Genomic DNA, 15,507 nt, shown 5'->3' on the forward strand with positions numbered 1-15,507 from the left:
AAAAAAACCACGATGTCCAGGCATATGCTGCTTACTTGAGACACGCCCACAACATGACTGTGCAAGATTACACGCGGACGTGTGAGAAAGAAGATCTACCTCGGCGCCTGCTAACCCAGAGAGCTGGCACAGCCATGGGATAAAATGCGCCGCAAGAACATTTTAGGGATCCCGTTAACATACTTTCAAAACACACAAAGCAAAAATTGACAGGACTCCAGGGAGAAGTAGACAGATGTAGCATCCCAGATGGAAGTTTCTATGGGCTTCCCTCAAAGGTGTGCAGGTCAAGGAGACAAGAGCTCTGTGGAGTTGCAGCAAATGTGAACAAGCCTGTGACTCAGGGCGCTCTGACGGGCAGGCGGCCTCCCACGTCCCCCCACATCCACGAGTGGCATTGAAACCCAAGAATAGCATCGTGGCCACAAAGCAAGAAGCAAGTAAGTTTGAAGACTTGGTGTTAGACCGGGACGCCTGGGGGGCGCAGCGGTTGAGCAACTGCCTTCGGCCCAGGCAGGATCCCAGGTCCCGGAATCGAGTCCCGCATCAGCCTCCCCGCAGGGAGCCTGCTTCTCCCTCTGCCTGTGTCTCTGCCTCTCCCCCTATGTCTCTCACGAATAAATAAATCAACTCTTAAAAAAAAAACATAAAAAAAAAGACTTGGTGTTTGACCACATTCTTGGAGCTCAGCGCAATTAGGTCGGAGGCGCATAGCGTGTGGTGCACATGCAATTGCCATACATGGCAAAGTTTTAAAAGTCGTGATGAGAATTTTAAGATTCTTAGAACCACCTTAAGAGGAACAAGTACATAATGACACTGGTGGCTGATGGCGCTTCAAGTGAGTCCCATGGCCTTACAAACTGACAGAAATTGTTTCTATGAGCATATTAGGGGGACGACCGGAACTCTCCACATATGCGCACTGAAGGCCCCATCAAACCAACCCCCGACGGTAAACACTAGGGTGACCTCCATCACTACAGATTGGTTTTTGTTTTGTTTTTTTTTTTAAGATTTATTTATTTATTAATGAGAGAGAGAGAGAGAGAGAGAGGGAGACAGGAAGAGGGAGTAGCAGGCCCCATGCAGGGAGCCCAACGTGGGATTTGATCCTGTGACTCCAGGATCGTGCCCTGGGCCAAAGGCAGGCGCCAAACCGCTGAGCCCCCCACGGATCCCCTACAGATTGGTTTTGCATGTTCTGGAACTTCACAGGAATGGCAGCGTGTCCCGTGCAACCGTCATACTCATAACAGCACGTACATTCCTTTCTATCACCGAGTGTTATTCCACCGTATTGACACAGGGAAACTGAAGGGACCCCATGAAAAACTGCCCTTTCCGCTGGTTTTCCTGCTCCTGTTCTTGCTAGGACCTATACCTGCCCCTCACACACGCTTTACGGAACAGATAGTCTATGTCCTCCTTGTGAAGGTCAAGGAGGTGGTGATGTTTTGGAGTCTTCCAGTGCAACGGATAGTGCGTAAGGGGGGACTGGGCAGGGCTGTTGAGAACATTCTCCAAGCTCACCGACTCATCAAGACCCCTGGCTCCAGTGCGTACGAGACTTAAGGAGGACACCTAAACACTCCTCTTTGTTCCTTGGATTACTGCAAAGACCCGTGCTCCAGCCTACCGTCCTCAAAAAAAATCCCGGCCCCAAGCAAGCATGAGACTCATTCCCTTTTCCTTTCTGAGTCTCCTGGACACTACCTGTATCTAGACTCTCTTAGGTCTTCAATGAACTCTACCCTCACTTTCTCTTGGCTCGCATTGGGTTTCTATCCTGCGTGAAGCCGAGGACCCTCCTGGCTGGTCTTAGGGCCCCCGACTGGGTTCTCAGATCCACCCGGCCCACATCAGTGTGGGTACTGGGCAGTTCTGTGGATTTGTTCCTTTTGTTGTTGGGCATTTGGGTTGTTTCCAAGTGCTCCGGACACTTACGCACACGTCTTTGTGTGGACATATGCTTCCATTCTTTTTTTGGTATAAAAATGTGAAGTGGAATTGCTTGCTTGGGGTGAAGGTCAAGATCGTAAGAAACTGCCAAGCAGCAGAGAGCCCCTGCTCTGCTGTCCTGCCCTCTGCTCCTCTGTGGTGTATCAATAAACTTCTAGGTCCGAAGGAAAGAAAGAAAGAAAGAAAGAAAGAAAGAAAGAAAGAAAGAAAGAAAGAAAGAGAAAGAAAGAAAGAAAGAAAGAAAGAAAGAAAGAAAGAAGAAAGAAAGAAAGAAAGAAAGAAAGAAAGAAAGAAAGAAAGAAAGAAGGAAAGGAAAGGAAAAGAAAAGAAAAGAAAGAAAAGAAAAGAAGAAAAAAAGAAAAGAAAAGAAAGGAAAGAAAAGAAAAGAGGGCAGCCCTGGTGGCTCCGTGGTTTAGAGCTGCCTTCAGCCCAGGGCGTGATCCTGGAGACCCGGGATCGAGTCCCGCATCGGGCTCCCTGCGTGGAGCCTGCTTCTCCCTCTGCCTGGGTCTCTGCCTCTCTCTGAGTCTCATAATAAATAAAATATTTTTAAAAATAAACAAAATAAAAAGATTTTATTGGGACGCCTGGGTGGCTCAGCGGTTGAGCACCTGCCTTCGGCTCAGGTCATGACCCCAGCGTCCTGGGATTGAGTCCCACACCCGGTTCCCCGCAGGGAGCCTGCTTCTCCCTCTGCCTGTGTCTCTGCCTCTCTCTCTCTGATGAATAAATAAATAAAATCTAAAATAAAATAAGAAAAAAGCAAAAAAAGAGAAACTTCCCAACAGTTATCCGTGATATCCGTAGTGGCTGTCTCAATTTACCCTTCCCCTGGCTCCAGGTCCTCACCGATACTTAGTATGACCAGTCTTTTTACTGGAATCATTCTGGGGTGTGTGTGTGTGTGTGTGTGTGTGTGTGTGTCACTGTCCCCTGCTTTTCTCTTGCATGTCCCCTTGACTGATGAGGAGGTTGGGCATCTCTTCCTCTCTGTCGCCCTAGTGGGGAGGGCCGGAGGCAAGGACAGCAGAGAAGGAGAGGGCCGGGGGGCCGAGAGCCCCGCAGGGAGAAGCACGGGGGGCCTCGGGCAGGCTCCCCACTCTGGATCCGCAGTAACTGGAGGCGAGCTGCCTTCTGGGTCCGTGGCCCTGAGCCAGGGGAGAGCCACGGGCTCTGGGTGGGGCCCCTGCCGCCCTCGCTCCAGGCTTCCTGGCTGGGGGTGGGGAGGCCCCGTGGGCCGCAGGGCTTTCAGGCTCACTCCCACTCCGTCGTGGGACAGCCAGGAGAGCAGAGAAGCTGCGTGGCCAAAACTGACCCTGGAAGAAAGAGAACAGCTGAACAGAGAGGAAAAAGGGGAGAGACACCAGACAGCCACCCCTGCAACAGCCTCAGGCCCTTCAGAAACAGGTTGTTCTAGTGCATTAAAGAAAATAAAGAAAAGCTTCCAAATGTGCTTTATGAAACCAGAAGAGCCTTCCCCTCCCAGAACACCAGCAGCCACAGTTACTCTCTGTGGGTTCGTCCCAGGAGTCCAGGCCGACCGAATAAGGGAAACTGCTTTCCACATCTGACAAGGATAACAACCCCCTGCACAGACCCCACAAAGAAAGCTGCAGATCACTGTCACCTGTGAGCACGTTTTGAAAATAAAAATATTCGTTAATATGATCCAAAAGCAGATTAAGAAATGAATATATCTTGCCATACGGTCATGAATGAGAGCAGCCTCGTTCGGACTCCCATGGGGCTGCTGATCTAATAGAGGAGAGGATTTAATAAACACACACACACACACACACACGTGCAAATATCAAGCGTGGGATTGTGTCGTGGGTGGGAGGAGAGGGACTACTCCAGGCAGAAGTAACACTTGGCCTGCTACGCACCTTTATTTTAACTGGCTCAATTCTGCGCACTTAGCAGCGTGGCCTTGAGCAGGTCACCTAATCTCTCTGAACCTTCCCCTTTCACCTATAGGGTAGAAATAACCACTGTAGCTCCCCTCTATTGAACTATGCCCAGATAATTTATCATCTACAGAAGGAAACTTCCTTTTTTTAAATATTTTTATTTTTATTTATTTATTTTAAGATTTTTAAATTAAAAAAAGATTTTTAAATTTATTTATTCATGAGAGACACACAGAGACAGAGAGAGAGAGACAGAGAGAGAGAGGCAGAGGCCCAGGCAGAGGGAGAAGCAGGCCCCATGCAGGGAGCCCGATGCAGGACTCGATCCCGGGACCCCAGGATCACGCCCTGGGCCGAAGGCAGGCGCTGAACCGCTGCGCCACCCGGGCTGCCCCAGAAGGACACTTCTAAAAATGATAAAAGGGCACGATTGCAAGCGAGCGAGCAAGCACAATCAGAGTTCACTCCGACAGTGCCCGGATGATTCAATGAGGAATGATGTCACTATCATCAGTAATATTAATGTGTCGGAGGAGGAAAACATGACATCAGGAGATGTCAAAGGTATTTGAAGCAATTCCACTTCGGGGTGTAGATTGGAACGAGTTGCAGGCAGGGCCTGGGACGGAGACTTAGACAGCGTGACTCACAGCTGCTGAGAGGTGGAAGCCACCCAAGTGTCCATCAACTGATGAATGGATAAACAAAATGGGATAGAGACATACAATGGAATGTGATTCAGCCTTAAAAGGGAATAAAATTCCCTTTTTAAAAAAAGACTTTATCTTGGGGACGCTTTTCCTGATTTCAGTTCGGTCCTGATCTCAGGGTCCTGGGATTGAGCCCTCCGTCAGGCTCCGTGTGTAGCCAGGGGTCTGCTGGAGATTTTCCCTTTCCCTCTGCCTCTGCTCCTCCCCCTTCTCTGTCTCGCTTTCAAATAAATAAATAAATAAATAAATAAATAAATAAATAAATAAGGCTTTTAAACTAGATAGATTTTATTTTTATTTTATTTTTAAAAATATTTTATTTATTTATTCATGAGAGACCCAGGCAGAGGGAGAAGCAGGCTCCCTGCGGGGAGCCCAACGTGGGACTCAATCCTGGGACTCTGGGACCACACCATGAGCCAAAGGCAGACACTCAACTGCTGAGCCACCCAGGCATCCCCTGATAGATTTCATTTTTTTTTTAAGATTTTATTTATTCATGAGAGAGAGAGAGAGGCAAGGACCCAGGCAGAGGGAGAAGCGGGCTCCACACAGGGAGCCCGACGTGGGACTCAATCCCGGATCTCCAGGATCACGCCCTGGGCTGAAGGTGGGTGCTCAACCACTGAGCCACCCAGGGATCCCCTAGAATTTATTTTATTTTATTTTATTTTATTTTATTTTATTTTATTTTATTATTTTTTAGATTTTATTTTATTATTATCATTTTTTTTTTAGATTTTAAAGTAATCTCTCCACCCAACGTGGGGCTCGAACTCCCAAGCCCGAAATCAAGAGTCATGTGCTCTACGGACTGAGCCAACAAGGGCCCCAAAAAAGGAATAGAATTCTGATACACGTTCTGATACACTTTTCAACAGGGATGAGCCTCGAAAACGTACTAAGTGAAATAAGCCAAGACACAGAAGGACGCGCAGTGTGCGCTTGCATCGTGAGGTGCCTGCAGTAGGCAACCTAGGACGGTGGGTGCCCGGCTGGGGCGGGGGCCGGGGGTGGGGAGCAAATGTCTAATGGGGCCAGATTTCAGTTTGGGAAGATGCAAGCACTGAGGGGATGGATGGTGGGGATGGTCACGCGTTCAGGTGAATGACCTGAACTTCAGTGCCGCTGACCCGTACAGCTCCACATGGTGCAAGTAGGCAATTTTACACGCATATTTTCTCCCAATAACAAAACAGAAGAAAAAGGTATTTGATGAAATTCACTTCTCTTAACAATGTAGGAATCAGAGTGATGTGTTCCAGGTGACTATTGCTACAACACCCCCCGCACCAAACAGTGGCTTAAAACAACGCCAAGTCTTTGTTACGCTTGCAAATGTACAACGTGAGCAGGGCTCCTGTTGCCGTGGGTGGCACCGCCGGGCCCAGCTCCCAGAGGGCCGCGGCTGCAGTGGCCAAGAAGTGCTGGATGCCGGCCGGGCGCTCGCCCGGGGCTCAAGGTGGGGGGCACATGCGCCTTTCCACGTGGCCTTCCTCACAGCACCGTGTTCCCCACAAGGGAGAGCAGCCCGTGAGAGGATCCGGCCTTGGAAGTCACTAGTGTCCCTTTGGCCAGACTCCATCTAGCCAAGGCACAGAGAGGCCCGCCCAGGGTCAAGGAGACTCCACCTCCTGGTGGGGTGGTGGAAATGTTCTAGAAGAGCAAGTGGGATGGTAAATACTTACTCCAGCCATATATTTTGTAAAGATTTTATTTATTTACTCATGAGAGACACAGAGAGAGAGAGAGAGAGGCAGGGACCCAGGCAGAGGGAGAAGCAGGCTCCGTGCAGGGAGCCCGACGCGGGACTCGATCCTGGGTCTGCAGGATCACGTCCTGAGCCAAAGCCAGACGCTCAACCACGGAGCCACCCAGGCGTCCCAGCCATATTTTTTTCAGGAATATATATTTCGGGGCCCCTGGGTGGCTCCGCGGTTGAGCGTCTTCCTTTGGCTCAGGGCGTGACCCCAGGGTCCTGGGATCGAGTCCCACGTCGGGCTTCCTGCATGGGGCCTGCTTCTCCCTCTGCCTGTGTCTCTGCCTCTCTCTCTCTCTCTCTGTGTGTGTGTCTCATGAATAAATAAATAAAATCTTAAAAAAAAGTTAGAAAATGTAGCGGAGGACCCCATTCTGTACCATTTCCTGTAGCAACACCACCAACGAGAAAAACCAACCAGTACGCAAGAGAGCTGAGGTCTGCATGCGATCAAGTGCCATTGGGTGAGATGTCAGTCGGCGACCCTGCGGAAAGGCCTCGTCCCCTGCGCCAGCTCTGACTGTGGTGGCACTGAGCCCGGCGGGCGCCCCTTATCAGCCAGGGCAGGGTCCCGTGGTCCCATGTGCTAGAACCATCTTGCCAGCCTGGGCTCCCGTCTCTCCACTGGGCCTAACTTGAGACTGGGCCCCACTTGCTCTCCAGGGTTGTGGGATGGTGGCACCGGGTTGGCCCCTTTACCCAGTCTTGGGAGGAGTCTCAACTCTGTAGAAGCAGACACATGTGATGATTTAAGTTTTACCGGCGATTAATTGCCCCTCCCTTCGGTTATGCCAGATCCCCCTAAGATAACAGAGGCCACGTCCACTGCTTTTCAGGATCCTGTAGTTATTCTCATTCTGGTTCTTAACTGCAGTGATGTTCTTTTTTTTTTTTTTTTTTTTTTTTTGGTGTTCGTTTTCAAACATGACCCTTGTACCCAGTGCAAAGCACTCCCCTGCCTCACCCCTCGGCCTTGCCTACACCACAGTCCTTGCTGCTGGTGGCCCTTCAGTAGGGGATCCTCGTGGGTAGGAGCCAGCGAGACAAGCACTTGAAACCCACCACCTCCTGCCAAACGGAGGCTGGGCCCTCCGGGGCCGCTGATGGCTGCAGCCCCCTGGCCCTGGGAGCTCTCCCACACCTGCATGAGTCAGGGGCACTCGAGCTGGGGGCAAGCTCCCCGTTCACTCCCCTCAAAGTCACACCAGCTGACGCCCCTCATTGTCAGGACGCGAGTGTGACAGCTGGCGGTGTCGGGAGGGCCAGTTCTGCTCCGTTACACCCCTCAGCTAGCTCCAAGCAGAGGTGCCCCCCCCAAACACAGCAGCTTTTGACCTCAGAATGTGAGCTACCCGGCCGAGAACTGAAACCATAGATGCTCACCCGGCCTCTGGTCTCCCAGTACTCACATGCCTTCACCAGGCCAGGAAATTCTCGTCTGGGAAGAGGAAGTTGAAAATAACTTGATTGTTTATTTCAGGAACTTCCCCAAAATCCATTTATCCAAACATGAAATTATTCAACTAGCCCTCATCAGGGTAATACCCTGGCATCCCACAGGAGAACACGGGCTTGCCCAGTGGGGTTTTCAGAGGGCCCGTGCCTTGAAGCGTCCACCCATCTGGAACAGCTTCACCCAGTGCCCATCACGTGCGCCCATGGAAGTTGCCACCTTAAACCAGGCCCAACAGCCCTAATTAGAGACACCCCACCCTTGACCTCACACTTCCAAGAAGCTTGATTTTGCTTGGCCTCTAGGGGAGCGGGAGCCAGCACGGGCCCAGGGGGCTCAGGTGAGAGCTCTGAAACCACCATCCTCTCCTAGGCCTGTGTTAAACCACGGTGGCAGCAGACGTGGCTTCCTGTCCCCGTGAGAAACACGTCCAGGACAGGTGTCCCTTCTCATGCCGTCGTCAAAATGGGTGAGAGCAAAGTAAACTGGCTTCTGGCGCCAGGACACGCTCACTCCCGGAAGATAAGCCTGCGGCCCGACGCTTCGGAGCGCCTGCTGACTCATGCTCTAGGCTGCGTGCACCAAGCCACCGTGATGATGTCATAAGCCCGGACTCTACGGCTCTGTGCGTTTCTTGTCCTTCCCTCTGTCAAGGCGGTGTTCTTCCTCATTGCAGAGAGTCCGAGGAACTCAGCCTGGCTTGATCAACAGGTTTTTCCGGTGGTCATTTCAGGGGCCCCATGGCCAATAGGCACAACCGGAAAATGAGGCGGGGACCCCCTTTATGACCTCCGATGGCTCTGGTGGCTCTGGTGGCTGCGCACAAGGTAGAAAGACACCATATACGTCCTCAAAGTCGGTTGTGTTTGGTTCCCAAGTTAATTAGCCAAAGATGCAGAATAAGGTCCAAAGCCAGCTGGCCTCAGCCGGGCAGGGCCTCCGGGTGTCAGAAGAGTCGGTTTCTTCTAACGCTCGAGGCTTCCCAGGCTCGCCACCCGGAGTCACTGCCTCTCTGAAAGCCAAGAACCATTTATTTAACTCGACCATGGGTTGTGCCTCTCTGGCCCTTTATTTTTTTATTTTTTATTTTTATTTTTTTAAGATTTTATTTATTTATTCATGAGGCTCAGAGAGAGAGAGAGGCAGAGACCCAGGCAGAGGGAGAAGCAGGCCCCATGCGGGGAGCCCGACGTGGGACTCGATCCCGGGACTCCAGGGTCACACCCTGGGCCGAAGGCAGGTGCTAAACCCCTGAGCCACCCGGGGATCCCATGAGCCACCCAGGGATCTCCTGTCTGGCCCTTTAGAGGCGGTGGCTGTGCCTGGCAATTCTGCTCCACAAATGATTTTTGTCCTATTCAGTTTTTTCTACTTCTTTTTTGAGACAATTTTGGAGATTTCTCTCTTCCAAAGGCAGTTATTTAATCTAGAATTTCAAAGGTATTGGCATAAAGTCATATTTACTCTTTAGTATTTTTTAAGGGTTTTATTTATTTATTTGAGACAGAGTGAGCAAGAGGGCGAGAGCGAGACAACTAGAGTGAGAGAGCGAGAGGGAGAGCGAGAGAGGGAGAGAGGGAGGGAGCACAAGTAGGGGGAGGGGCAGAGGCAGAGGGAGAAGCCGACTCCGCTGCTGAGCACAATCTGAAGACCCCGGAGATCATGACTTGAGCTGAAGGCAGACGCTTAACCGACTGAGCCACCCGGGCACCTCCAGTGTTTACTATTTTTTATTTGAATTTCTTTTTTTAATATTTTATTTATTTATTCATGAGAGACACACAGAGAGAGAGGCAGGCAGAGACACAGGCAGAGGGAGAAGGAGGCTCCATGCACATAACCCGGGACCCCAGGATCACACCCTGGGCCGAAGGCATGTGCTCAACCGCTGCGCCACCCAGGGATCCCTTATTTGAATTTCTTCCTCAACCCAAACTTTATTTACAAGGATGTTTTAAAAGTTCCAGTTGAAGGGGTGCCTGGTTGCCTGAGTGGGAAGAGCATGCCACTCTTCACCTCGAGGTTGTGAGTTTGAGCATCCCCACTGGATGCGGAGCCTACTTAAAGTAAATAAAATATTTTTAAAAAAATTTCCAGTTGGAGATTCCGCAGGAAGGAGGTACTATCTTTTCCCTGTTCATCCTAATTTCTTTGCATTGCAGTCGGTGACATGTCGCATTTCCATTTCTTGGAATTGGGTAACATTTTCTCGGTGGCAAACAGCATGGTATTTTTCCGACTGTTTTGCGTATGCTTGAAAAGCGTGTGTTCTCTGTTTGTTGGGTACAATTCTCTGTGTATCAGATCAATGTTGGTCTTTTTTTTTCTTTCAACATTAGTCTCTTACCTAAAACATTTAAACGTTAAAAGATAAACTCATAACAAAACACGGATGACCTTTCAAAATGATCTTGAACTGGGAAAAGCCTCTTGAAGCCTGATATCGCAAGCCAGAAGCCGTAAAGAAACAGATTAGTACATTTTTGCATGGAAACCACCACAACCAAAGTCAAAGACACATCACAAGCCGGGATAGAATATGCACAACACATGTGTGCACAAATCAAGGTTATGCTCCCGAGTATGGAAAGAGCTCTCCCTACCAATAAGGAAAAGTTGTGGAGGGGCAGCTGGGGGCTCAGTGGTGGGGCATCTGCCTTTGACTCAGGGCGTGATCCCGGGGTCCCGGGATCGAGTCCCACGTCGGGCTCCCTGCATGGGGCCTGCTTCTCCCTCTGCCTGGGTCTCTGCCTCTCTCTCTCTCTCTCTCTCTCTCTCTGTGTCTCTCATGAATAAATTTTAAGAATCTTAAAAAAAGGGATCCCTGGGTGGCGCAGCAGTTTAGCGCCTGCCTTTGGCCCAGGGCGTGATCCTGGAGACTCGGGATCGAATCCCACGTCAGGCTCCCGGTGCATGGAGCCTGCTTCTCCCTCTGCCTGTGTCTCTGCCTCTCTCTCTCTCTCTGTGTGTGTGACTATCATAAATAAATAAAAAATTTTAAAAAAAAATCTTAAAAAAAAAAAAAAGAAAAAGTTGTGGAAATCTGACCACAGAAATGACTAGATTGTGCCCAGAAAGGAACTTTGGGGCTCCCGGGTGGCTCAGTCGGTTGAATGTCTGACTCTTTGCTTCAGCTCAGGATATGATCTCAGGGTCATGAGATCGAGCTCCACGTCACGCTCTGTGCTGAGCGGGGATCCTGGTTGAGTTTCTCCCTCTGCACCCCGCCCCCTCGCATGTGTGCACACGTGCTCTTTCTCAAATAAATAATTCTTTACAAGGAGAGAAAGCAGCTTCGAAGTCCGGTGAAGACAGTGAAGGCGTGCATAACCTCATTCGTACTGAAAGAAATGCAAGTAAAAAGCAAACTATGCTTTTTCATGGATTCGAGTTACAAAGGTGAAACTTTGGCCCAAACCCAGTGTTTTGGAGGCCGTTTCGGCTACATCCAGCAAAATGACCGAGCAATCCGGCTTCTAGAATTCTCAGCTAGAGATGCCCTTGCCTAAGTGTGCAAAAATACACACCCGGAGCTCCTGGATGGTTTAGGATGGCAAAAGCACAAACAGAAAAACTGGAAAGGGGGCAGCCCTGGTGGCCTGGTTTAGCGCTGCCTTCAGCCCAGGGCGTGACCCTGGAGACCCGGGATCGAGTCCTGCATGGGGCCTGCTTCTCCCTCTGCCTGTGTCTCTGCCTCTCTCTCTCTCTCTCTCTCTCTCTCTCTCTCTCTGTCTCTCATGAACAAATAAATAAAATCTTTAAAAATTAAAAAAAAAAGAAAAACTGGAAAGGACCTGACCCTCCGCAGAGTACCGGTTGAATCTATATATGCTGCATTCACACAGCGTCTGCTCTGCGGGAGGACAAAAGTAAGGTTCATCTGGCCACGGGGAACAGCCTCAGTAGAGCCTGGAAGGTGCAAGATTGTGAGTGTGGCCTGAGTCATGGGAGGCGACGGTGAAGGCTCGTGTGGCCACTCTTGCTGGGGGAGAGTCCAGGCTGGGAAAGGGAGAGAGGGTTTTTCTTCTTCTGTACTGTTTGGACGTCTTTGTCATGCACAGGTATTTTTAAAAAGGAAAAGTTGGTTTTTTTTAAAAAAAAAAGGACTCTAAAAATGTTCTGGCTAGAAAAAAACAAATGGCCACATGGTGGCCGGGAATGGGACTCCCTGTGATCCCAGGTTGGCTTCGCTCCCAGCCTGCTCACTGGTTGCCTTAGAAACCAGCTAAAAGTGGGGGAGTCAGTTATCTCGGGTAGCCATGAAGGCAGTGACTCAGCAGAACAGCCAACCCAAGAGGGAGGTCTCCATTCACTGGGTTCGCCTGCTGACTTTCGTTCTCCTCTGCAAAAACAACAGCGGGGGAGGACTTGTGGCGTCACATTTGAAGCCTGGTGAGGTCATGCAAGATGCAGGGGGGAGAGCAGTCGACCCCCTCCCCAGGTGCTCCCAAGGCGAGCACCGTTTCTCTGTCGTCCTGTGCCGAGGACGCCACGGTCCCCGCCTCTGTGCCAGCCTGTCCTTTGGCTCTGCTTAGTACACAGCCTTCATTCGAGACCCTCCAGCTGCCAGTGTAAAGCTTCCCCAAGGTTGCTACAGCAACTGGTGGCCGATCCACCAGGAGCTTGGCTCTGGGAGATATTTAGAAAAAAACGAAAGCAAACCAAAACAACCCACCCGCCACTAGTGGTGGAACCGAATATGGCTCGTTAACCAGGCGAGAGAAAGGCTAAGGGACACAGGTGGGAAGTGACTTCTTTCACGGCCTGGGCACACGTCTGTCCTAAACGAGGGTGAACCAATGGCACCGATCAACATCTTATTATTATTTTTGCGTGTGAAGCGCCCCTGCTGTGCTCACGTTGACAGAACCAAGGGCCCAGAGGCTGCACCGTGCGGAGCTCCCTGCAGGGCCGCAGAGGAGGTCGCAGGGCGAGGCAGGGGTGGGTGCCTGAGGTGCGATGACAGATGACAGTGGCCTGGGCCCAGTATGGGCCGCGCAGATGGCACCGGGCAAATGGGAGAGAGATACGCAAGGAAGAAGGCAGGATGTGTTGGTTCTTTGGTGTTGGCTGTGCGGGGGGGGGGGGGGGGGGGGGGGTTGGGGGGAGAATCGGATTCTGGCCCCGAGAGGGCACAGGAGGCTAATCCTTAGAGAAAATAGCTCTAAAAAGTTGGACAAAATGTACATTTTGGAGAACAGGAAGCAAAGGCATGACCCGAGGTGAGGGCAGAAGAAATACTTGGAGAGATCGTGGCCGAGGATATTCCGAAACCCCAGATTCGAGGAGGTCACAGCATCACAGACACTGATCAGCACAGCCGTGGAGCAAATGACAGGCAAGCACCTCGCAGGTAAGGCGCGGAGAGTCTCGGACGGGGAAGGACCGGCCAAGGGAGCCCAACAGGTGATGGATGGCACAGTGTCCCTCAGGGGCTGGAACAGAAAGACGCCAGCGTGGAGGCCTGTACCCAGAGGAGTGACCTCTCCAAATGAAGGCAAAAATAATAAAAAAAATAAATGAATAAATACATGCATACATAGAAGCAAAAGAAATAGGTTTCCGGCCAAGGATGGGGCAACTCGACGCTAGCGGGCCTGCCCGGATTGTGGGATACCGCGGGTCGTTCCTCAGGATGAGGGCAATGGCCCTACACCTGAAAGGATGCTGCACCATCGGTCCCTAGGGCCGTGCACTAGGTGGCTGTCATCAGTCGGATGCACAGTGCCGAGCGGCGGTGACAACAGGGGAAGTTGGGCCTCTTCGCGGTGCTGGTGGGACGGAGCATATCTCCATGAAGGTGCCCCCGGCCCTCCTGAGGAATTCAGGAAGGACACGCACGTTTGCTCCGGAGCGCGCTCGTCATGCACAGTGTGACTTGAAATACGCTGATGTCCACGTGGTGGGACCCGGAGAGGGGCTCTGGCAGAGTCCACAGGGACAGCCGAGGTCAGAAGGTTCGTTAAGGTCTCCTAGAGGGGTGCTGCTTTTCTTGACCCAATTTTCTGCCAAGAAATGGAGCGATCTGGGGATGAAAGGGGGGGAAGGAGGGAGGGACCCAGGATGGAAGAACCGACCCGGGGAATATATGTGAGTAAATAGAAGTAAAAATGGACTGCTTAAAATAACAGGGGTAAAAAAAAATAATAAAAAATAAAATAAAATAAAATAAAATAAAATAAATAAAATAAATAAAATAAAATAAAATAAAATAAAATAAAATAAAATAAAATAACAGGGGTAACACCTCTGGGGGTTTGAAATATATGAAAAGAACAGTGTCAAAGGCAAGGGGGAGAGGGAAACGCAGGGCTGCATGATGGTCACCCTGCAGTCATCACACGGGGACACCGAGACAGGAAAAGGAGAAAGGCGGGGAACCAAGAGCAGATGGGGCCCAGAGCTCCTGCTGGGAGGACGGAAAAGTTCTGGGGTGGAGGGTGCTGGTGGCTGTGCCGCACTGTGAATGTTTGGTGCTGCTGAATTGTATCCAAAACATTCCAATGATAGGTATTGTCATGTGTATTTGGCTACAATAGGCACACACAGGCACACACACGCACACACACGCACACACACCCATATTGGTAAATACATTAAAATGTCAATGGACAAACGAGGATCACAAGGCTGGATTGAAGGGGGAAAAAAACCCCAACAAAATGCTGCTTAGAAGATGCGGCCTATTTTTTTGAGATACTGTATTTTTCAAAAACAGTTGATGGAGGGGCAGCCCGGGGGGCTCATCGGTTTAGCGCCCACCTTCAGCCCAGGGCGTGATCCTAGGGACCCGGGATCGAGTCCCACATCGGGTTCCCTGCATGGAGCCTGCTTCTCCCTCTGCCTGTGTCTCTGCCTCTCTCTCTCTGTGTCTCTCATGAATAAATATATAAATCTTTTTTTAAAGATTATTTTATTTATTTTTTTAAAGATTTTTATTTATTTATTCATAGGGAGAGAGAGAGGCAGAGACACAGGCAGAGGGACAAGCAGGCTCCATACAGGGAGCCTGATGTGGGACTCGATCCCGGGTCTCCAGGATCACGCCCTGGGCTGCAGGCGGCACTAAACCACTGAGCCACCAGGGCTGCCCAATAAATAAATAAATCTTAAAAAAAAAAACAAAAACAGTTGCTCGAGGTAGAACTGATATAGAAAAACCGCGCTGGTGCTTAAAGCGCACACTGTGAGGGGGGGGTCTGGGAAAGCATCATGCCCCCAAGTTTCCTCCTGGTTTCCTCCTGGCCCTGGGGAGCCCCTCCCTGCAGCCCCCGACCACCCCCCCTCAGGCGGCTGCTGAGCAGCTTTGTGTCCCAAGAGAGAAGTCTGCACAGCCCAGAGCTGCGGGCGGGGACGCGCTGCTGTCACCCCGAGTGGTCACTGTGACCGCGGGGCGTCCCCCCCTCCCACTGCTGAGTGGTCCTCCGCTGTGCGGACACATCCTTGCTCGTCCGGGCGCCTCCTGTCCACCGGGGTGGCTGCCGCCGTCTGGTGCTGTGCCCAGAGCCCCTGCGACCACTTTGTGTGGATGGCGAGGTGCGTCCTACAGGCCGGTCGCAGCCCGGGGTACTGCGCTGCCCCACGGTCTCTGGAGCGGGGAACCACCTGACACGGGGCGCATGGGGGGGGTCCAGGGGCCCAGGTCTATAGGGCAGCATGTAAGTATGTCCATCCGAACTGCCCGAGGTGGTCATGGGGAAGACCCCAGACCTC

Source organism: Vulpes lagopus, chromosome X, assembly GCF_018345385.1.
Source record: "Vulpes lagopus strain Blue_001 chromosome X, ASM1834538v1, whole genome shotgun sequence".
Classification (NCBI taxonomy): Eukaryota; Metazoa; Chordata; class Mammalia; order Carnivora; family Canidae; genus Vulpes; species Vulpes lagopus.